The sequence below is a fragment of the Budorcas taxicolor genome, chromosome 7 (assembly GCF_023091745.1).
Source record: "Budorcas taxicolor isolate Tak-1 chromosome 7, Takin1.1, whole genome shotgun sequence".
NCBI classification, from domain to species: domain Eukaryota; kingdom Metazoa; phylum Chordata; class Mammalia; order Artiodactyla; family Bovidae; genus Budorcas; species Budorcas taxicolor.
In genome coordinates, this window is record NC_068916.1 from 52,217,445 (window position 1) to 52,241,075 (window position 23,631).

The 23,631-nt window shown below is 40.5% G+C and overlaps 1 protein-coding gene across 1 annotated transcript in view; it reads right to left on the reverse strand.

Moving 5' to 3' along the window:
• DIAPH1 (diaphanous related formin 1) overlaps positions 1-23,631 on the reverse strand; it is a 116,018-nt gene that overhangs the window by 83,399 nt on the left and 8,988 nt on the right. The window lies entirely within an intron of this gene.

The following is a 23,631-nucleotide window of genomic DNA, read 5'->3' on the forward strand; positions in this document are numbered from 1 at the left end:
AACTAAAAAAACTCTAAATCAGATGACCAATAAACCTATGAAATGTGTTCAACTTCATCAGTAAACAAGGAAATGCAGACTAAAACCACAAGATTATCATTTTACACTCAAGACTGGCAAAAATTTTCATGTGTGTCTAGTCACAGAGCAGCAGAAGATCTCACACACTGTTGGTGTAATGTAAATTGTTACGGCCACTTTGGAAAACACAATGGAAAACAGAATCTAGTAAAGTGAAAATATGCAGCTATATCACAACTCAACACAACAGTTTCTGTAAATCTACCTTTCCTTCAGAAAGCTGCACTTACATAGCAGGCTGAGTATAACAAGAATGTTCACAGTAACACTGTAATATCTGAAATAGAGGATAATCCAAACAGCCATCTGGAGTAGAATGGGTAAACTGGTATAATGGTACATTGGAAAATAATTACAGAAGTGAATGAACATATAATAATTGCAGAAAGTGAATGAACATATAGCTACTCACAAATATAAAAGTGAATGTATTATTTTACATTGAGATTAAAACCATACAAAATTAAATTATATTACCTAGGATGTACAATCATAAAGAGAATGATTACCACAAATGGCAAAACAGTGGTTACCTGGGGTGGGTGGAAGAGTAATGATTGTAGAAAGGGATGGGGGCTTCAGGGGTGCTTACAATAATATTCTATTTCTTGATATGGATGATGGATACATGGATGTTCTGTTTATAACGTTTCTGTATGTTTTATATTCTCTTCTCTCCTGTATGTGTGCTGTTCAGTTCAGTTCAGTCGCTCAGTCGTGTCCGACTCTTTGCGACCCCATGAATCGCAGCACACCAGGCCTCTCTGTTCATCACCATCTCCCGGAGTTCACTCAAACTCATGTCCATTGAGTCCGTGATGCCATCCAGCCATCTCATCCTCGGTTGTCCCCTTCTCCTCCTGCCCCCAATCCCTCCCAGCATCAGAGTCTTTTCCAATGAGTCAACTCTTCGCATGAGGTGGCCAAAGTACTGGAGTTTCAGCTTTAGCATCAGTCCTTCCGAAGAAATCCCAGGGTTGATCTCCTTCAGAATGGACTGGTTGGATCTCCTTGCAGTCCAAGGGACTCTCAAAGTCTTCTCCAACACCACAGTTCAAAAGCATCAATTCTTCAGCGCTCAGCCTTCTTCACAGTCCAACTCTCACATCCATACATGACCACAGGAAAAACCATAGCCTTGACTAGACGGGCCTTAGTCGGCAAAGTAATGTCTCTGCTTTTCAATATACTATCTAGGTTGGTCATAAATTTTCTTCCCAGGAGTAAGCGTCTTTTAATTTCATGGCTGCAATCACCATCTGCAGTGATTTTGGAGTCCCCTCAAAATAAAGTCTGACACTGTTTCCACTGTTTCCCCATCTATTTCCCATGAAGTGATGGGACCGGATGCCATGATCTTTGTTTTCTGAATGTTGAGCTTTAAGCCAACTTTTTCACTCTCCTCTTTCACTTTCATCAAGAGGCTTTTTAGCTCCTCCTCACTTTCTGCCATAAGGGTGGTGTCATCTGCATATCTGAGGTTATTGATATTTCTCCCGGCAATCTTGATTCCAGCTTGTGTTTCTTCCAGTCCAGCCTTTCTCATGATGTACTCTGCATATAAGTTAAATAAGCAGGGTGACAATATACAGCCTTGACGCACTCCTTTTCCTATTGGAACCAGTCTGTTGGTCCATGTCCAGTTCTAACTGTTGCTTCCTGACCTGCATACAGATTTCTCAAGACACAGGTTAGGTGGTCTGGTATTCCCATCTCTCTCTGAATTTTCCACAGTTTCTTGTGATCCACACAGTCATAGGCTTTGGCATAGTCAATAAAGCAGAAATAGATGTTTTTCTGGAACTCTCTTGCTTTTTCCATGATCCAGCGGATGTTGGCAGTTTGATCTCTGGTTCCTCTGCCTTTTCTAAAACCAGCTTGAACATCAGGGAGTTCACAGTTCACGTATTGCTGAAGCCTGGCTTGGAGAATTTTGAGCATTACCTTACTAGCATGTGAGATGAGTGCAATTGTGTGGTAGTTTGAGCATTCTTTGGCATTGCCTTTCTTTGGGATTGGAATGAAAACTGACCTTTTCCAGTCCTGTGGCCACTGCTGAGTTTTCCAAATATGCTGGCATATTGAGTGCAGCACTTTCACAGCATCATCTTTCAGGATTTGAAACAGCTCAACTGGAATTCCATCACCTCCACTAGCTTTGTTTGTAGTGATGCTTTCCAAGGCCCACCTGACTTCACTTTCCAAGATGTCTGGCTCTAGATTAGTGATCACATCATCATGATTATCTGGGTCGTGAAGATCTTTTTTGTACAGTTCTTCCGTGTATTCTTGCCACCTCTTCTTAATATCTTCTGCTTCTGTTAGGTCAAAAGTCTGACTCAAGCAGGTACAGGAAAGCAGGAATTCTTCATTCTAATACTTAGTTTTAAAGCAGGATTTCCCTGGAGGTCCAGTGGTTAAGACTCTGCCTTCCAATGCAGGGGACATGGGTTCAATTCCTGGTTGGGGACTAAGAAGCCACATGCCACTGAGTGCGGCTAAAAAAATAAGATTTTTTAAATTTTATTTTTGCTCTTCTTAGAAGAGTATAGTAAATGCCTCTTGAGTAACATTCTTCAACTAATGAAAAACTATTTGACACTGCCACAAAATTATTCTACTAATCTTTTTACAGACAAGAAAAATCTGTATCATTATGCTCATGTGCCCAAAGTCAAGAGTTTGGTTAAATCCCATGTAAACTGTGAATTTTAACTTTGCCCTCTACAGTCCACAGGTCAACCTGCTGCTGATGGAAAGCTAATCACGCACCCAAAACCCTAAGAACTTCGCTCAGTGTCCATGGAATCTGAAGCTACCTTGTGTGTGTGCTGCTCACTGGGCAGCCAACGCAGAAGGATCACGAGGCAGAGACCACAACACCAGGAAGACTCACAGTTCCTTTGGTCATCGCTCTGGGTCGCCTGACACAGAGGTGAAACAAGCCACACAAAGGGTGAGTGTTTATAGTCAGGTTGCCACTACCAAGGTTACACTTACCTGCTCCTAGAGCAAGTGCTTCCAGTCCAGAACCTTGTCCTCCAAACTCAAAATGTTCCGTCAGAACCAAACCACTACCAAAACAATTCTGGGATGGATATAACATAGATAACAGAACCTGGGTCTAACGAATCAGTGCCAGCTAGACTCTTCATAGCTGCAGGCTAAGTCAAAGAACAGGAAACCAGCAACTTGTTTTTTCTGTCTGCAGACTCATTTCTCTTCCCTCCATCCTAGTGGTATGATCTGTCATTTGATTTACTGTAATAGCCTCCTAACTCATGTCCCTTCTTTCACTCTCATTTGCCCAACACAAAATCCACGCTCTATACTAAATCTAAGAGTAATTGTTCTACAATATCAAGCTGTCTGGGTTATTTCTCATTTAAAACTGTGCAATAGTTCCCTACTGCCCTTGGGTTAAGACCCGAATTCCTTAGCATGCCATAGGACACTTCTGACTTCTTTGTCTCGACTCATCTCTCAACAAGCCCTCTACCTCAAACCCTATCTTCTGGGCATCCTGAACTCACTGCAAGTCCACAGACAGATCACGCTGTCTCACCACTGCAGACCTTCTCTAGGCTGCTGCTTCCCTCAGTCGAGACTGTGCCTTCAAGGCAGCTCCAACAGGCCCTACAGGATGACACCTCCTCTGATCGGAAAGGTACCTCTCCTTGAGTTTCTGCAGAAATAGGTCCTTTCCCGCCTCACAGCACTACAAGTGGATTAGAACTGTATTTTGATTGTCTGTCTCCTCTAGCTATTTCCAGACTAAGCTCCTTCGGGGCAGAGCCTAAGATTCAGTCATTGTATCTCCTATGAACAAAGACCATAATTTGGGGCTGCTCTCCTAAAATACCAATACCTGAAGATTTGTTCCACCTTTTCATTGCATCGGTGAAGAAACTGAAGCCCAGACAGATGGAGTAAATCACTGAGGTCATACAAGGGCAAGCTGGGTATGGAACTCTGCTCTCCAGATAGCCCTAAACCTTTGCATTCCCCAAATTCTTGTCTTGTTCCCATTTAATGCCCACTAACTGTTGCTTTTAGACACACAAAAGTAAACATCTGTTTTCTTAAAAAGGAAGAAACCAGTCTCCTTAGAGTTCCTTGGTGCATCATTAGAAACAGATTAATTCCTTTAAAAAAAGTATCCATGTTTTTTTAGTGCGCGATTGAGTAAGGACAGCAAAACTGATCCATGTATTTTCTCAACTACTCCCAACAGAGGGCAGCATCTACCAGCAAAGTGAATCACAGTACAGGCAAAATTCTGTTTCAGAACCCAACAGAACACCCAAACTGTAAGCTCAGCTCTATTACTGAAATGGAAACTGCTGCTGTAGTATATTGAGCGTGTATTAATTTACTTATTTAATGTTACATGTGTTTTCCTTGAGGATCTTACAGTTTACAAATGGTAAGCTTTGTGTGGTTTTTTCCTAATTGTAACATTAACTGTTTTGTGAATTTTCTAAGATACATAACATGCTTTGTGGATTCTCTGAGGTAGTTAACAAGAGGTTCCTAGCTCATGAAAAGTAAGAATGACTAAAAATAGTAGAGTCCTAGAAGATAAATGCTACTGGACCTGTATTTATATATTATGCCCCAGAAGTTCAAGCTTTCTGATGATCTCTAATGATCCCACCTATTTCCATATGCCTCTAAGTTCATCTTTTCCCTTGTTTGCTATCAATTATTTTCTGCCTTCAAACTACAAACCCTCACTGCACTAAATATTTCATCTGCCTGTCCCTCCTTATCAAGTCTTCTACTGAAGCTATATACTAAAACCTTTAACTACAAATACAGATACTGAAGGAAGCATAAATACAGAATGAAAAAATTTTAACATATCAAAACCTGCTCATGAATACAAATTAATATATCCAGGTAATAGACAGTAAACTGAATTAAATTTCCCCCCCTTTTGAAATCTTTCTACATCTACAGAAAAGGAATTTTTAGGGAAAAAAAGGAAGGAGCCTACAAGGTTGGGAAGAACAAGAAAAGTGTAATTATAACCAAACTTTTGAGCTGGGACTAAGACTCAACAGATCTAAGAAAAATGAGCCCTAAACCTGATGAAGGAAAAGCTAATAACTATCCAGACTGTACTTAAGAATCCTCAACAGGCTCAGGAATTAGCACCACCAGGTATAATACTTACAGAAATGAGCAGCTGGAGGAGAGGGAGGCCAAAAATAAGATTGGTTTGAAGGCTGTTTAAGAAGCAGTTACACAGCTCAGTTGGTGAAGAATCTGCCTGCCATGCAGGAAAACCTGGTTCGATTCCTGGGTCGGGAAGATCCGCTGGAGAAGGGATAAGCTACCCACTCCAGTATTCTTGGGCTTCCCTTGTGGCTCAGCTGGTAAAGAATCCGCCTGAAATGAGGGAGACCTGGGTTTGATCCCTGGGTTGGGAAGATCTCCTGGAGAAGGGAAAGGCTACCCACTCCAGTATTCTGGCCTGGAGAATTACATGGACTGTATAGTCCATGGGGTCGCAAAGAGTCAGACACAACTGAGTGACTTTCACTTTTCACTTAAAGAAGCAGTTGGACCTGTAGATCTTCCCATTATCCCCAAAGCCCCCCCCCCCCTCATGCCATCAGGAGACTACCCTCCCTTACTCTAGCATGAATCTGGAAATTTATTGTTAGAAGAGGGTAAAACACAGATCTCTGGCTCGGGGGATGCCAGGCACAGCTGTGGGCAGAAATCCTATACCAAAAAGACAAGCAGTTAACCTATGCGTACTGTATATGCTGAGACACCCAGCACCTTCCCCTTTCTAGTTTCTCAGGACTCCAACACCCCAAAATCCTTACCCTTGAGGCAGAAGGTTGGAAGAGCCTTCTCTGGGGAACTGAAAAACCACCTTAAACTACTGACATAGTCCAAGCAGGTCACCATAGAGCTATGTAGTCCAATATGGTAGCTACCAGCCACAAGTAACTTCTAAGTATTTGTTTTATTTTTAATTGAAGGATAATTACTTTACAATATTGTGATGGTTTCTGTCATACATAAACATGAATCAGCCATAGGTATACATATGTCTTCTCCCTCTTGAACCTTCTTCCCACCTCCCTCCCCATCCCACTAGGTTGTCACAGAGCACTAGCTTTGGGTTCCCTGCTTCATCCAGGAAACTCCCACTGGCTATTTATTTTATATACGGTGCTGTATGTTTCAGCACTTCCCTGGTGGCTCAGATGGTAGAGAATCTCCCTGCAATGTGGCAGACCTGGGTTTGATCCCTGGTTTGGAATGATCTCCTGAAGAAGGGAACACCCTGGAGAAGTCCATGGGTCGCAAAGAGTAAGACACGACTGAGAGACTAACACACACACATAGTGGCTGTATCAATGAACACCCCCACCAACAGTGCAAGAGCGTTCCCTTTTCTCCACACCCTCTCCAGCATTCATTGCTTGTAGAGTTTTTGATGATGGCTATTCTGACTGGCTCCAGTACTCTTGCCTGGAAAATCCCATGGGCCGAGGAGCCGGTCCATGGGGTCGCGAAGAGTCGGACACGACTGAGCGACTTCACTTTCACTTTTCACTTTCATGCACTGGAGAAGGAAATGGCAACCCACTCCAGTGTCCTTGCCTGGAGAATCCCAGGGACGGGGGAGCCTGGTGGGCTGCTGTCTATGGGGTCGCACAGAGTCGGACACGACTGAAGTGACTTAGCAGCAGCAGCATTCTGACTGGTGTAAAGTGATACCTCACTGCAGTTTTGATTTGCCTGCCTGTAACAATGAGCAATGCTGAGCATCTTTCATGCGTCTATTAGCACCTGTATGTCTTATTTGGAGAAACGTTTGCTCAGGTCTTCTGCCCATCTTCTGATTGGGCTGCATTCCTGATGTTGAGCTATATGAGCTGTTTATGTATGCTGGAGATTAATCCTTTGTCAGTTGTTTGGTTTGCAACTATTTTCTCCTATTCTGAGGGTTGTCTTTTAATCTCGTTTATTGTTTCCTTTGCTGTGCAAAAGCTTTTAAGTGTAATTAAGTCCCATTTGTTTTATTTTTATTTCCATTACTCTAGGAGGTGGGTCATAGAGGATCTTGCTACATGTCAAAGAGTGTACTGTCTTCGTTTTCCTCTAAAAGCTTTATAGTTTCTGGCCTTCATTTAAGTCTTTAATCCATTTTGAGCTTATTTTTTGTGTATATAGTGTTAGCAAGTATTCTAGTTTCACTCTTTTACATATAGTTGTCCAGTTTTCCCAGCATCACTTATTGAAGGGGCTGTTTTTCCTCCGTTGTATATTTTTGCCTCCTTTGTTAAAGATAAGGTGCCCACAGGTACATGGATTTATCTCTGGGTTTTCTATCTTGTTCACCACTGAGCATTTCTAATGTGCCTAGTGCAACTGAAACAGAAATTTTAAATTTTATTTAATTTTTAAAAAATTTAAAATTAAAAACTAGTATGTTATTGTTAAACTTAAGTATGTTTGGAATATGCTAGGTATGTGAATCTACCTTTCACTTGTAAATTTTATGAAATCTAAATACATATCAAGTATATCCACAAAAACTTAGCATTCAAATTGAGATGTGCTGTAAGATATAAAATAAACTGCAGTTCCATAACTTCATATAAAAAACAAGGCAAAAACATCATTAACAATCAATATGTATCTATTATACAGTAAAACAATATTTTAGATATACAAGGTTAAAAAACATTATTAAAGTTAATTTCACATGATTCTTTTCACTTTTTTTCTTTTTGCCTTTTTCTGTGGCTAATGGAAAACCTACAATTACATATGTGACTCACATTATATTATATTTATACTGAACAGGGCAAGCCTACAATAAATTGCACAGCTAACAAGCTCTACCCATGGATCCAGTTTCCAATGAATTTTTTAGTCCTTCATTTTTAAACATGGACAACCAAGGATTATTAAACACATAAGGAAAAATACAAATGTGAGAGAGGGGAAAAAGCAACTCCTTATATAGAGACTATGCAAGAAGAAAGAATAGAAAAAAATTAATATCTATAAGGGAGAACATGATGCTGGGGTTGTGTTTTTTTTTTTTGGCTAGTCCATGCAGCATGTGAGATCTCAGTTCCCTGATCAGGGATCGAACTGTGCCCCACTGTGGAAGCATGGAGTCTTAACCACTGGAGCCTCAGTGAAAGTGAAAGCTGCTCACTTGTGTCTGACTCTTTGTGGAATATACAGTCCGTGGAATTCTCCAGGCCAGAATACTGCAGTGGGTTGCCTTTCCCTTCTCCAGGGGATCTTCCCAACCCAGGGATTGAACCCAAGTGGATTCTTTACCAGCTGAGCTACCAGGGAAGCCCAAGAATATTGGAGTGGGTAGCCTATCTCTTCTCCAGTGGATATTCCTGACCCAGGAATTGAACCAAGGTTTCCTGCATTGTAGGTGGATTCTTCACCAGCTGAGCCACCAGGGAAGCCCAAGAATACTGGAGTGGGTAGCCTATCTCTTCTCCAGTGGATATTCCTGACCCAGGAATTGAACCAAGGTTTCCTGCATTGTAGGTGGATTCTTTACCAGCTGAGCTACCAGGAAGCCCACTGGAGCCTAGGAAGTCCTCATAATGCCATTTTAAAAAGAAATATTCAGAGAAAAAAGAACCCTTAGAAGCTGAACACATGAAAACAGAAATTTAACAGAAAACTTAAGAAAGGCTGAAAGATAAGAACTTGAGGAAATCTCCCCAAAGCAGAGCAAAAAGAGATGCGAAACTGAGAGTAAAGATAAGAAAATTAGATCAGTTTGGCAAGTACAATACCCAAATAACAGGAGAAAACAGAGGAGCAAGCTATCAAGGAAATAATTCAAGAATATTTCCTAGCACTGAATGTAAGTTGGTACAGCCACTATGGAAAACAGTATGGATGGAGGTTCCTCAAAAAAACAGAGTTGCCATATGATCCAGCAATCCTACCCCTGAGCATATATGCAGAAAACTGTAATTTAAAAAGATACATGCACCCCTATGTTCATAAACAGCACTGTTCATGATAACAAAGACAAGGCAACAACCCAAATGTCAATCATCAGACGAATAAAGAAGACATGGTTCATATATACAATGCAATATTACATTGCAATAAAAAAAGAATGAAATAATGCTATTTGTAGTAACATGCATAAACCATAATTGAAAAAATATTAAAAAAAGAATGCACACATGTGTATATCTGAATCACTTTGCTGTACAGCAGAAACTTGACACAACATTGTAAATCAACTGTACGTTAATGTAAAAAAATATTTCCCAGTACTGAAGGATGTCTCCATCACAAAAGACAGATCACCACACAAAGGCATATCATGATGAAATTCCAAAACACTAAGAAAACAAAGAAAATTTTACAGTTTGAAAGAAGGGGACTTCCCTTGCCATCCAGTGGTTGAGACTTCCTGCTTTCACTGCCGAGTAGTGTAAGTTTGATCCCTGGTTGGGGAACTAAGATCCCAAATGCCACACAGTGGAGGGCGGGGGAAGGTGTGAGACAAAAAGAAGGGAGGAAAATTGGTCAAAGGAATCAGAGAAGCTTTGAATTTCTTAAACTACTAATACATACAAAAAGCTAAATAACAAAAAAGGCAGTTTAAAATATAAAAAACTTTTCTAACTTAGAATTCTATACCCAAATTACTGATCAAATGTAAGTTCAAAATAGACATTTTTCAGACATTAAAGTCTTCCGGAAACGTATCCAAGTGCACCTTAGGAAGCAATTGTAGGATATACTCCACCAAAATAAGGGAGCAAACCAACAAAGTGACAGACCTGAAATACAGGAAACAGGAGATCTAACATCTGAAAGAGGTAAAGAAAATCCCTAGGGCAAAGATTTCAGGATCTTTATGGTGACCCCCTACATTCCCCACGGCTTGACCCACTGACACCCTCAGAAAGAGCCCTTGTAAACACTGGGAGAATCTAAGGTCAGATTGTGCCTCCAAGATAGTACTGTTTCTTCTCTCTTGAGAGCCTCGATCTCACAGTGGCAATACTGTCATTTAAACATAGTCTAGATTTCTGCTGGTAACTCAATTTCTATAATAATCTTTCATTTATATGCAAACAATTATTGATAGAAGCACAAAATGCTTTTAAAGGGGCAGAAAAACAATTTATTCGATAGGAATTTTTTGTTCAATAGAATTAAATGAGCAAATAAATTCTGAAGGTCATTAGTTGGTACAGGAAAAGAGCTTAAACTGCATTTAATAAAAATTCAATTTCTCTAAAAGATTCTCAGTATTATCAAATCTTACTTAAATTAACACAAATTGCTCAAAGGTGCACTGCATCAAAGTAGTAGCATCAAAATAAATATATTTGGCTGGGTACTGCCCTGCATTAAGACCATCAATCAAAATAAAAATGAAAAGCTGTCCCCTCACTTTCCTTCCAGAGTGTAATTCAAAGCTCTGATTCAGTCACCACATCCTAATGTAATATGTGGTAAGATAAATCTTTTAGTTACCATCTACAGGAAACAAGAAACTCCCTAAACACTTTACAGTTTGGTTTCTCAAAGAAACCAAAAATTAAAGTCAAGATCCCAAAGTATGCCCGGTGAGGCCAAACCAATTTATGACCAAATGAATTTGAAACATACCCAGCTCAATTAGTATCACAATAAATGCAAATGAAATCTAAAACTCCTTTTCTATAACTGGATTTGTTGTGGTGGTGGTGGTAGCTGAATCTATTAATACTTCAGCTTTTCAACAGTGGGTCGATTGGACTAAATTTGCCAGTCTTTTGAACAGAGGTTCCCTCTGTCTGCCTAGTAACAGAATTGGACTTATTATAGGTTAAAGGATATAAGAAAATTCATCCAAGGCACGGATTCACTTCTACCCAATTCCCTGAATCTTTAACTTTTCCCTCCAGTCAGAAAAAGGGCATAGAATTCTCAATTAAGGATAGTCTCTCATGTAGCCAAACAAAAGGTAATCAGGTAGTGTCCACAGCGGAAGAGAGGTTAGCAGCGGTCTAATAAGAGAATATGGTTACACATTATTCTGATCACAGAATACATTACACAGCAAAGAGTGTTTCTAATTTCTACCAATGTGCTTCGCAAGAACAGTCAATCATGGACAATTACCTCATGAACCATGTGGCTAGCACACGGGTGATATAAGCCTACAAAAGCAAGCCCATATTTTAGTACTTTCTAAAGATTTTGTTCAGGCTACCTTATCGGGAACAACTATATCTGAGCTCTTGGCTAAGGGAAGACACCATAGCTGAATGCCCCTTGGCCCCTACTCTGTGATGATTCTTTGGAGGCCCAGGATTCCTGAGAACTACAGGTTTTTCTCAAAAAACCCACAATCACAGTGCAGTTCACTGCCTCAATATACTTAATTCCCAGCTCTCCCTCTTCTGACATCCACACCTGCTCATGGGCTAATTCAGAGAGAGGGAAATGTTTAGTGTGGAAGGAAGAATTCTAGGACTTCCCTCAAGATTTCTAGCCTGAGGTACATAACCTGTATAATTATCAGAACTGTAAATATGATAGGCTATCACTCTTGTGATTAGGTTATATTATTTTCCACAACTGACTTTTAAGAGGGCTTCCCTGGTAGGTCAGTCAGTAAAGAATCTGCCTGCAATGTGGGACACCTGGGTTCCATCCCTGGGTTGGGAAGATGCCCTGGAGGAGGGCATGGCAGCCCACTCCAGTAGTCTTGCCAGAAGAATCCCCAAGGACAGACTTTTAAGAAGGAGAAATTATCTGTGTGGGTCTGACCCAATTTCACAAGTCCTTTAACTCTAGGGTGAGGAGTGAGAAACACAAGGTTCAACATGCCATTTCTGGTCTGAGCGTAAGAGGCCAAACGGCAGGGATTACAGGCAGCCTCTAGAACTAAGAGACAGCGAAGAAACAGGGCAATCAGTCCCCCCACTGCAAGAGACTGAATTCTTCCAACCTGAATGCGCTTGAAAGGTTTGCCTCCAGCAACTACAGATGAGGAATGGCCCAGCTGACACCTTGATTTCAGCCCTGTGACACTGAGAACACAGCCATATGAACCATGCTGGACTTCTGACCAACAGAACTGTGAGCCAACAAGTGGGGTTTATTTTAAGCTACTGAGTTTGTCATGTTAAAGCAGGCAACCAATACATTAAGCAAACTGACAAAATTTATCTAGAACTTTAGCTAAAAGAAAAAGATCATGAGTCCTAATTTTTACTTCTGGCCTCCTAAATCACTGCAAGTATGATTCTGAGTGAATCACATTAATTCTTCATGCTTCAGTTCCCCTATTTATTATAAACAAAACAAAACCAGACAAACTTCTAGGAACCCTTTAGGTCAGTCCAGGGACTAGGTCGTGTCCGACTCTTCACGATCCCATGGACTGCAGCATGCCAGGCCTCCTTAGGAACCATTAAGGTCATAAAATGGAGTAGTGAGAACATTTTATAAAAATAATCGTGCTGTTATTACTACAGAAGAACTTCTAGAAAAATATACACGTGAAGACTACTAGTTGACACAGCACTCCTACAAATGTCAAAAGGAAATTGTCATTCCTCATCTATAAATAGTATTCTTAGCCATAGTCAGTCATACCACAAAAAGATCTAAAGAACTCAGTCAAGCCAGGCTCTGAGTACTTTTATATCAGGTCCTTCTTCAGACCATTTATTGTAGCTGTTTTTGTGGATCAAACTGTAAGTTGCTTGGGGGCAGAAATCCATGTTTGGTTCATTTGACATGTCTCAGTTCAGTTCAGTCGCTCAGTCATGTCTGACTCTTTGCGACCCCACGGACTGCAACACACTAGGCCTCCCTGTCCATCACCAACTCCTGGAGTTTACTAAACTCAGGTCCATTGAGTAGGTGATGCCATCCAACCATCTCATCCTCTGTCATCCCCTTTTCCTCCCACCTTCGATCTTTCCCAGCATCAGGGTCTTTTCAAATGAGTCAGTACTTCGCATCAGGTAGGCAAAGTATTGGAGTCTCAGCTTCAGCATCAGTCCTTCCAATGAATATTCCTGATTTCCTTTAGGATGGACTGGTTGGATCTCCTTGCAGTCCAAGGGACTCTCAAGACTCTTCTCCAACACCACAGTTCAAAAGCATCAATTCTTCGCTGCTCAGCTTTCTTTATAGTCCAACTCTCACATCCATACATGACCACAGGAAAAACCATAGCCTTGACTAGACAGACCTTTGTTGGCAAAGTAATGTCTCTGCTTCTTAATACGCTATCTAGGTTGGTCATAACTTTTCTTCGAAGGAGTAAGTGTCTTTTTATTGCATGGCTGCAGTCACCATCTGCAGTGATTCTGGAGACCGAAAATAATAAAGCCTGCCACTGTATCCACTGTTTTTCCATCTATTTGCCAAGAAGTGATGGGACCAGATGCCATGATCTTTGTTTTCTGAATGTTGAGCTTTAAGCCAACTTTTTCGCTCTCCTCTTTCACTTTCATCATGAGGCTTTTTAGTTCTTCTTCACTTTCTGCCATAAGGGTGGTGTCATCTGCATATCTGAGGTTATTGATATTTCTCCTGGCAATCTTGATTCCAGCTTGTGTTTCTTCCAGCCCAGCGTTTCTCATGATGTACTCTGCATAGAATTAAATAAGCAGGGTGACAATATACAGCCTTGACGTACTCCTTTTCCTATTGTTCCATGTCCAGTTCTAACTGTTGCTTCCTGACCTGCATACAGATTTCTCAAGACACAGGTTAGGTGGTCTGGTATTCCCATCTCTTTCAGAATTTTGCAGTTTATTGTGATCCACACAGTCAAAGGCTTTGGCATAGTCAATAAAGCAGAAATAGATATTTTTCTGGAACTCTCTTGCTTTTTCCATGATCCAGCAGATGTTGGCACTTTGATCTCTGGTTCCTCTGCCTTTTCTAAATCCAGCTTGAACATCTGGAAGTTCATGGTTCATGTATTGTTGAAGCCTGGCTTGAAGAATTTTGAGCATTACTGTGCTAGCGTGTGAGATGAGCGCAACTGTGCGATGGTTTGAACATTCTTTGGCATTGGCCTTTCTTTGGGATTGGAATGAAAACTGACCTTTTCCAGTCCTGTGGCCACTGCTGAGTTTTCCAAATTTGCTGGCATACTGAGTGCAGCACTTTCACAGCATCATCTTTTAGGATTTGAAATAGCTCAACTGGAATTCCATCACCTCCACTAGCTTTGTTCGTAGTGATGCTTCCTAAGGCCCACTTGACTTCACATTTCAGGATGTCTGGCTCTAGGTGAGTGATCACACCATCGTGATTATCTGGGTTGTGAAGATCTTTTTTGTATGGTTCTTCTGTGTATTCTTGCAATTTGACATGTCTAATACTTTATAAATATTTTTAAAATAATCATCACTCTAGATTTAGGAGCATAATTCTAAGCCCAGTAAATTAATTTATTCATTACTTTATTCAAATGAACAAACAAAGGAAAAGTTTCAAGTCAAGGTTTATGACAGTACCTTATGATTGTTGCAGACAGCTCAGACCAAACTTTTGAGAATAATGTCTTTCCCTATGAATAGGTTCCCACTCAGGTTCCCACTCAGGCCAGGGGACCCTGAGTGGAGAGGAAATAGGAACCCATTCCAGTATTCTTGCCTGGGAAATTCCGTGGACAGAGGAGCCTGGCAGACCACAGTCCAGGGGGTCAAACAGGACGTAGTGACTAAACAACAAAGAAACAAAGACATAGGCTACCTATGGGTACAGTTTTCATTCCAATTCCAAAGAAACGCAATGCCAAAGAATGCTCAAACTACCACACAATTGCACTCATCTCACATGCTAGTAAAGTAATGCTCAAAATTCTCCAAGCCAGGCTTCAGCAATATGTGAACCGTGAACTCCCTGATGTTCAAGCTGGTTTTAGAAAAGGCAGAGAAACCAGAGATCAAACTGCCAACATCCGCTGGATCATGGAAAAAGCAAGAGAGTTCCAGAAAAACATCTATTTCTGCTTTATTGACTATGCCAAAGCCTTTGACTGTGTGGATCACAATAAACTGTGGAAAATTCAGAGAGAGATGGGAATACCAGACCACCTAACCTGTATCTTGAGAAATCTGTATGCAGGTCAGGAAGCAATAGTTAGAACTGGACATGGAACAACAGACTGGTTCCAAATAGGAAAAGGAGTGCGTCAAGGCTGTATATTGTCACCCTGCTTATTTAACTTCTATGCAGAGTACATCATGAGAAACGCTGGACTGGAAGAAACACAAGCTGGAATCAAGACTGCCAGGAGAAATATCAATAACCTCAGATATGCAGATGACACCACCCTTATGGCAGAAAGTGAACAGGAGCTAAAAAGCCTCTTGATGAAAGTGAAAGAGGAGAGCGAAAAAATTGGCTTAAAGCTCAACATTCAGAAAACAAAGATCATGGCATCCGGTCCCATCACTTCATGGGAAATAGATGGGGAAACAGTGTCAGACTTTATTTTTTGGGGCTCCAAAATCACTGCAGATGGTGATTGCAGCCATGAAATTAAAAGACGCTTACTCCTTGGAAGAAAAGTTATGACCAACCTAGATAGTATATTGAAAAGCAGAGACATTACTTTGCCGACTAAGGTCCGTCTAGTCAAGGCTATGGTTTTTCCTGTGGTCATGTATGGATGTGAGAGTTGGACTGTGAAGAAGGCTGAGCGCTGAAGAATTGATGCTTTTGAACTGTGGTGTTGGAGAAGACTCTTGAGAGTCCCTTGGACTGCAAGGAGATCCAACCAGTCCATTCTGAAGGAGATCAACCCTGGGATTTCTTCGGAAGAAATGATGCTAAAGCTGAAACTCCGGTACTTAGGCCACCTCATGCAAAGAGTTGACTCACTGGAAAAGACTCTGATGCTGGGAGGGATTGGGGGCAGGAGGAGAAGGGGACGACCGAGGATGAGATGGTTGGATGGCATCACTGACTCGATGGACGTGAGTCTGAGTGAACTCCCAGAGATTGTGATGGACAGGGAGGCCTGGCGTGCTGCGATTCACGGGGTCGCAGAGAGTCAACACGACTGAGCGACTGAACTGAACTGAACTGAACTGATGGGTAAAATGGGAAATAAGTCTCACTGTAGCCAACAATAGTTTCCTTCCAAGTCCTAATACACCTACCCAGGAAGGAACAGGTAAGGTATCTGTCACTCAGAATCAAAATGAACAGAGAGAAAGGTCTGGCTCTGATTCATTTTTTTATTCTAGTACAGGACTGACATTGTTTCTTAGGATAGCAGGCAATGGATGATCATAACATAAACTTGAATTCAGTTGCCAAAGAATCCTATTTCATCTTTGCCACAAGATTTGCTACGTTTTCACTAAAGGACAGAAAAGGTAATGTAAGCTTTTCTTTTTATCCACCACAATTTCAGTCTTCCTATCTTTAGGACTATGTTGTCTCACAGGGTTTCTGTGAAGAAGAATAAAATAGATGTAAAGCACTTTGTTTTGCAAAGTGCTTGGTAAAAAGTATATAATTTATGATGATGGAACAAATGAAACTCCCTTCAATTCCCACTTCTTATAAAGAAATCAACTAGAACTAGAGAGAAGGAAATAATGGATACCTTCAAATGTAGGAAACCTTCCTTTCCATTTTCAAATCATGGCCCAGAGATGGCACTGAATGAGTCAATACCTCATCGACCATTTACAGAGAAACAAACTAGATTCTGACATCATTACTTTCTGGTGCCAAAAGACTCAACAGGAGCTGTGTAGAACTGAAGTACCCACTTGGAAAAAGAAAATCAAAGGAAAAGGGTATATCTGAGGAAAGGAAGTCTATAAAGGAGAAGCACAAAATGACGAGACACTGAAAAAACACGAACTATAAAGCCAATTTACCTTTCAAAAGTGAAATGTGCTTCAGGGAAAGAAAACTGAAGATTATCTAGCAGACCCCAGGAATGAGACGGCACACTCCCATTCTCCGTGACTGCTAAGGAAAACGTGGTAAAGGAGTAAGTAAGACTCTAGCAGCTCATCCACTTAGCTCCACACTGCCTGGGCAGTCCCACAGCTAAACTCAGTATTGTCAGAATTCAAACAAGAGACAACAAAGGAAACACAGTAGAGAAGAGTCCAAGATCTTTTATTCCTAATTAAAAGATTTCTTTCAGTCTTCCCCTGCCTTCCAGAATCAATATGTTTCCTGACACAAACCAGGGAGCCCGGAAAGATTCTAAGCAGTAGCCTGTGTGAAACACGAGTGAGAAATGCCATATAAGAAGCATTAGGTGCCTATATCCATTCCCTTCTTCAATAATTTACTTATAGACTGGGAGCAACAAACTCAACTTCCCTCATAACCATCTAAAACTGATGAGCGTCTGCTTTCCAATAAACCACATTTCCCAACTATAATTAAAATGAGGGGGAAAACTATCTTAGTATTAGAATCAATCCTCTGACAGATAGGTCCAGTATATTCTAATAGTTCTCTAACTGTCCAACAAGACAAGTCTCTTGAGGAAAAGGAGAAGGTAACCTTTTGCCTCCAGCTTAGCTCATCCTGAAGCCTGGGACTGGCAGAGCCTGCATCCTAGATAGCTGATAGCCTCCAGGAAGGACAGTCCACTCAGGTTTCACTATTCCAGCTCAGCAGAACAGGCGAAAAACAGACTGGGAACATGGCATTCTTCCCCTATGTCCATCCAAAACAAACTGCCACTGCCTTGCACTACAAAGAACTCAGGGGTTGTGAAAACAAGCAGCCAATAGAGCAAGCACTCAGGTTCTAAAGTCCTAGTTTCCTACTGTCTAGCCAAGGCTATGGCTTTTCCTGCGGTCATGTATGGATGTGAGGGTTGGACCATAAAGAAAGCTGAGCGCCGAAGAATTGATGCTTTTGAACTGTGGTGTAGGAGAAGACTCTTAAGAGTCCCTTGGACTGCAAGGAGATCCAACCAGTCCATTCTAAAGGAGATCAGTCCTGGGTGTTCTTTGGAAGAAATGATGCTAAAGCTGAAACTCCAGTACTCTGGCTACCTCATGCGAAGAGCTGACTCACTGGAAAAGACTCTGATGCTGGGAAAGATTGAAGGCGGGAGGAGAAGGGGACAACAGAGGATGAGATGGCTGGATGGCACCACCAACTCAATGGACATGAGTTTGGGTAAACTCCAGGAGTTGAAGACGGACAGGGAGGCCTGGCGTGCTGCAGTCCATGGGGTCGCAAAGAGTCAGACATGACTGAGCAACTGAACCAAACTGAGTTTCCTACCAATGTGTCATATGGTGCGGCAGACACGCCCATCTCCTTTGCTGTCAGGAAGGAGGTGCAAACAGTCTGTCATCTGTGTGAGAGAACAGAGTTAAGTAAAGCTTCCTCTCTTTCAAACATCTGAAGGTTCTGATAAAACTTCCAAATACATAAATAGAAAGCAATAAATAATGTTAACCTACTTTTCCAAAGTTTTGACATATTTCTCAAGATCCAAATACTGATGCTTGTTCTTTACTTTCTTATTAGATCTCTTTACTGCCTTAGCTTAGACAAGCTAAGGAAAAAAGGGGGTGTTACTCATTCATTTGGAAACAGTCAATGACTCAGGAATGCTGTTTCCCAATCTCCGTAGCAACGGTCTTCTCCTCCCATGCTGTGATGTGAGAAGCAGAACATCTACTCTTCCTCATGGGTGAGCCTGTGAATGACACACCCAAAGGCCTGGTAGACAGGAAGTTCCTGCAGCTGAGACTGTTGCTACATACAGGCACTGAGTATGAGGCCACCTTGTTTTAAATACCATTCTCAAACCCTTCATTTCTAAATGATGGTTACACCTCTTTTCTTTTATTCTCACATCATTCCTGAATGATGTGACGATAGAAGTCATCAGGGCCTACTGATAATAGCTTAACTGATCCAAAAATTAAACTACTCAAAAAGCCAGACTTGATCTTACAAAACCACAGTAAACATTTACTGGCCTTTTAGAAATCTAGAACTAAGATTTTGAGAAAATTTGGGGAAGAGAGTGGGGAGACAGCACAGGTGAAATCTCATTATTCCTCTGTAACGAGAAATATTGGTATAATCAAGAGTTAAAACAAGAACTTTCTAATACTTTCAGTACCTGTACTTGTGTGGAACTATGTTTTAACGCAAACACATTACAGAATTTCATGCCAAAATACTCAGGCTCCAAAGAGACTTCCATGTGTTAATATCATGTATTTTTCTCTTTGGATCTAATTATTAAAAAATAAGTATGATTTCCGGAAAACACGAGAGGGGATTGTTTTACTTCATTTTTATACACATCTATATTGTCTTAGAAAATGATAATAATGAAAATCACTTTTATAATGAAAATACATTTCCAAGGAATTTCCTGGCAGTCTAGTGGTTAGGACTCTGCCTTCACTGCTGGGTGCCCAGGTTTGATTCCTGGTTGGGGGAATTAAGATCCCACAAGCCGTGTGGTGTGGTTAGGAAAAAAATTTCCACTTCAAACAAAAGTAGCAATTTTCAAAGATGAGAAAGCTGAAAAATGTATATGACATTGTTTTACAAGAAGAAAACATGTAGAAACTGTAATTGCAATATTGTAAAAAAAATCTGTGCATAAAAATGACTAAAATGTTCAAATACTAAGTGAAATAAAAATTTAAAAATTGAGGGTTCTTAGACTTTGCTATTTTGAAAATGTATGTAAAAGTCATTTCAAAAGAAAAGTATTAAAAAAACCATAGCACAACCTCTAAAGGCAAAGCAACATCATCCAATTTTCATATTCAAAATGCCCACAAGCATTTACTCTTTTCCAGTAGTACTTTGCTTAAGGAAACAATGTGGCAGGGCACAGTTAATAAACTTTAGTTACAAAATGCAATATGAGAAAGAATAATGAACAGTTAGTGGAGTCTAAAAGCTAACTCACCTAATTACATGACCTTGGGCAACTTAATACCTCTAGGCCTCAGTGGCCTTCTCATGTTAAGATGAGGAGGCTAGGTCAGATCATGTCTAGGGTCTCTTCAGGAACCCTTAAAAGCAGTGCTTAGTTACTACTGCTCTTTTGAGGGCAGCCCAATGCCTGCTGCTTGCTGAATAGGACATATCCTACAGTGGCTTCTCACTGCTTCTTCTTGTGGTTTCAATCACAGGAAACAGACGTCACCCATGGGCCTAGAAGTAAGTAACGAACAAACCCTGGCGGATGCAAGGAGCTGCCAACTAAGGCCAACTCCCATCTTTTTAAAATACCAGAATCAAGAAATCACTAGAAACCTCTATGCCTGGGGAGCCTGACACACATCTTTCACAAAAACTAACAAAACTAAAAATATCTCTTTAGGCCCCATGAAAACAAGATGAAATAATTTTAGAAGAGTCCAAAACAACTTCACTTCTAAGGCCAAATGAAGGAACTGAAGGAACTCCATTGCTATGGGCAGAAATATGTGACTTTGGAGAAAAAAAACGAAAGCAATCTTACTGCTAGCAGCAATTTTTGTGGAGATCCAGACACATCCTAGGGACCTGAAGACTCCTCTTCATCTTCTTTATGCTATGTAGACCTTTAATTTAATATTCTACATAAAGCTATGAAAGACTACTGTACTAACAGATTCAATAATACAGGGACTTAGCAACTGTTCACTTTAACTTTATGTTAAAGACGCTGGGATCAAACCCGGGTCTCCTGCATTGCAGGCAGGTTCTTCACCATCTAAGCTACCCAGGAAGCCCCAAATACATGTTATCAATCCCAAGACCATTGGGCCAAATACTGCTCTCATTTATAATGATCAAAGTTGGAAGCTCTGTTCTGTGTGAAATAATGCTGAGATTTTTAATCCTATAGATGTGTCCCTTCATTAAACACAAGACAAAACCTAAGATACTATCTTTAGAGAAAAATTAAAATCTTTTCTCAACAGAGTTCTTCTGGTCTGATATAGTCATATCAGTGATTCTCTTTGCCTTACCATTACCTTGGTGAGAGGACTAATGTTTTCAAAACTGTCATTAGATCACAGAAATGGAGATCCTTGAAAGTAATCCCAAGATTCAGAAGACTAACAGTAAAACTAAAATATGTAACAGGATATTGTTAACATGAACTAAACACTATCACTGCTCTTAGGTACCTTACAAGCTAGATGGGAGGTATGACCCACCCTCCCCAAAAGAGATCTCGATATCATACTCTCTCTCCCCATATACAGTGTCTTCACAAAAGACTACAGAACATTTCAAATTAGCATGTAATCAAAACCTACACTGCACTGTGCTGGAGTATGTTTAGAAGAAAATGAAAGGACCCAAAGATAGGCTCAGATTGTTCCAGTGACAGTTCCCACCTGAGCCTACAATTTGACTCCAGATGAAGACAGTTTTGTCTTTTAAAATCTAGAATGATCACTGAAAGTCTGAGAAGCTGGATTATTATAATGGAAAAGGAGTGGAAATCAAACCACTATCTAAACTCCATCTAGGCAGCAGAAGTGATTTGCTGGAACCTTAAGACTAATGTATTCAAGTTCTTCACCAGGAGCGGGGAGGGAGGGAGAAAAAAAAAAAAAAGTTCTTCACCATCACATATCCACAAGGCCAAAAACTGCATCAATATGCATTGTGACGTTACCAAATGCAAATTTTCAGTCCTGCTTTCTATAGGTTTCGACAGAAAGAGAACCTAAAAGCTCCTCCCAGGGATAAAATAATCTCTATGAAGTGGCTTTCTTTAAATGATTCATCTCTCACCCATCCTCTTGATAGCTATAACCAGGCCATTTCTTTTTACTACAGCCACACACTCAAACCTGAGCCTGTTGTTCACACCACTTCCCACCCCATGAAACCCCTTCCCCCTCTCCTCTACCAATCCTTGGATTTATGTCCAGGGCTGATCATGTTCCCCATCTTCTATGACGCTAACTAGCATTGCCCACAACTATATTCTAAATTATTCATGCAGAGTTTGGGATATTAGTATAGATCTTTGAAATCATTTATGCTATTAATAATTCTCTCATTTCATAAGGAAAGACCAAGAAAAGAGGGGTCACTTGCCCAGAGTTCACATGGTTAATTAGTAGCAGTCAGACTAAGTAGAAATATATGGAAAGAATATGTCACTGGGAATGAGAGATGAGGATACTAGTCCTAGCTGTAAATTTGAACAGATCACTTCTGTAGGCCCACATTTCTTCATCTATAAGAGATATGAATTAATAACTTTTAACCATCCTTTTCACCTCCAGCATTCTAAGATTCTGAAACCTAGGTCTTCTGACTCTCAATTCAGTAATCTTTCTACTTAATTCCTTAAATTCTCTGAATTTCTACAACTTTTGAACAGCTACAGCCTATAGCACACTGAGCACAGGAAAAAAAAAGGTTTCTAACACCACATATGCAGCGAAAATGCTTTCAGGATGAACAGAATCTCAAAGGTCCCCACTCCTATGCTCATGGCCTTTGAGCTTTTCCTGTCCATTCTTCTACAGCTATGGAAGAGATTACAACCTCTTAAAACGCATGGACTGAACCTGTCAGGTCAACCACATGACTTCTTGCTCTTCTGCCTTTTGGATCTAGGGTAGATTCACACAAACAAGGAAACTGTATTCTCTACTCCTTACCACCAATCATACAGAAAACCCTAGTTTCCAGGTACCTGGACCTCTGTGGCAATGTTTTAATTATTAACCAATTGCTAGGTCTAGAGAATAAACTCCAGCAGTTCCCAGACTCAAGAGAGACCCTGGAGTTGGTAACCATTTGCAATCCTTACGGTCAAGTTTCAGGGCCAGTTCTAAAATATAGAAAAGACAACTAGAGAGCTGGTCTAGCAGCAGCTTCCTCCTCCCTGTATGTCCACTACTTGTTGCTCCTGACAGTCATTCCTGACAAGTGATGCTGCTAGAGCTGTTCTATCTACAAAAGAGACAAGGTTACATTTTAAAAATAATAATTTAGACAACTTTTTAATAAGCAAGAGAAAGATGGGTTTTGCATGCACTATAACAGCTACTTTTACATGCTTAAGAAAAGAAAGATTTAATTAAGATTCCTGCAATGGTTTAAAGTCTAAATTATTAAATGCAAAAAGCAGTTAGGTATTTAGCCACTGCACTTTGTTCACCTAGACCCAATACTTCTTTCCCACTAACTGAACTGAAGGAAAGTCCAGTTTAAATAAACCACAGTAGTCAAAGGGCTCTAAAGATATACCATCAAAATTTTCTATGAAATTCCTAATAGTGAATTTCTTTGACACTATACAAGTGAAAAAACTGGACACTTATAAAGTGTCAACACAATGCAGTAAATAAAATCATGGTTTTGTGTGTGTGTTTTATTTTTTAATCGGCTAGACCTAGCTTTGAATTCCAGTTCTATGACCTAAAGCAAGTTGCTTGATCACACTGAGTTTCAGTTTAATTACCTATAAAGTGGGAATAATAACAGTACCTATTTTATGAGGTTGATGTAGATCAATGAGATAATGAGTCTAGAGCTCTTCAGTGTAGCAATGCTGCTACTGCT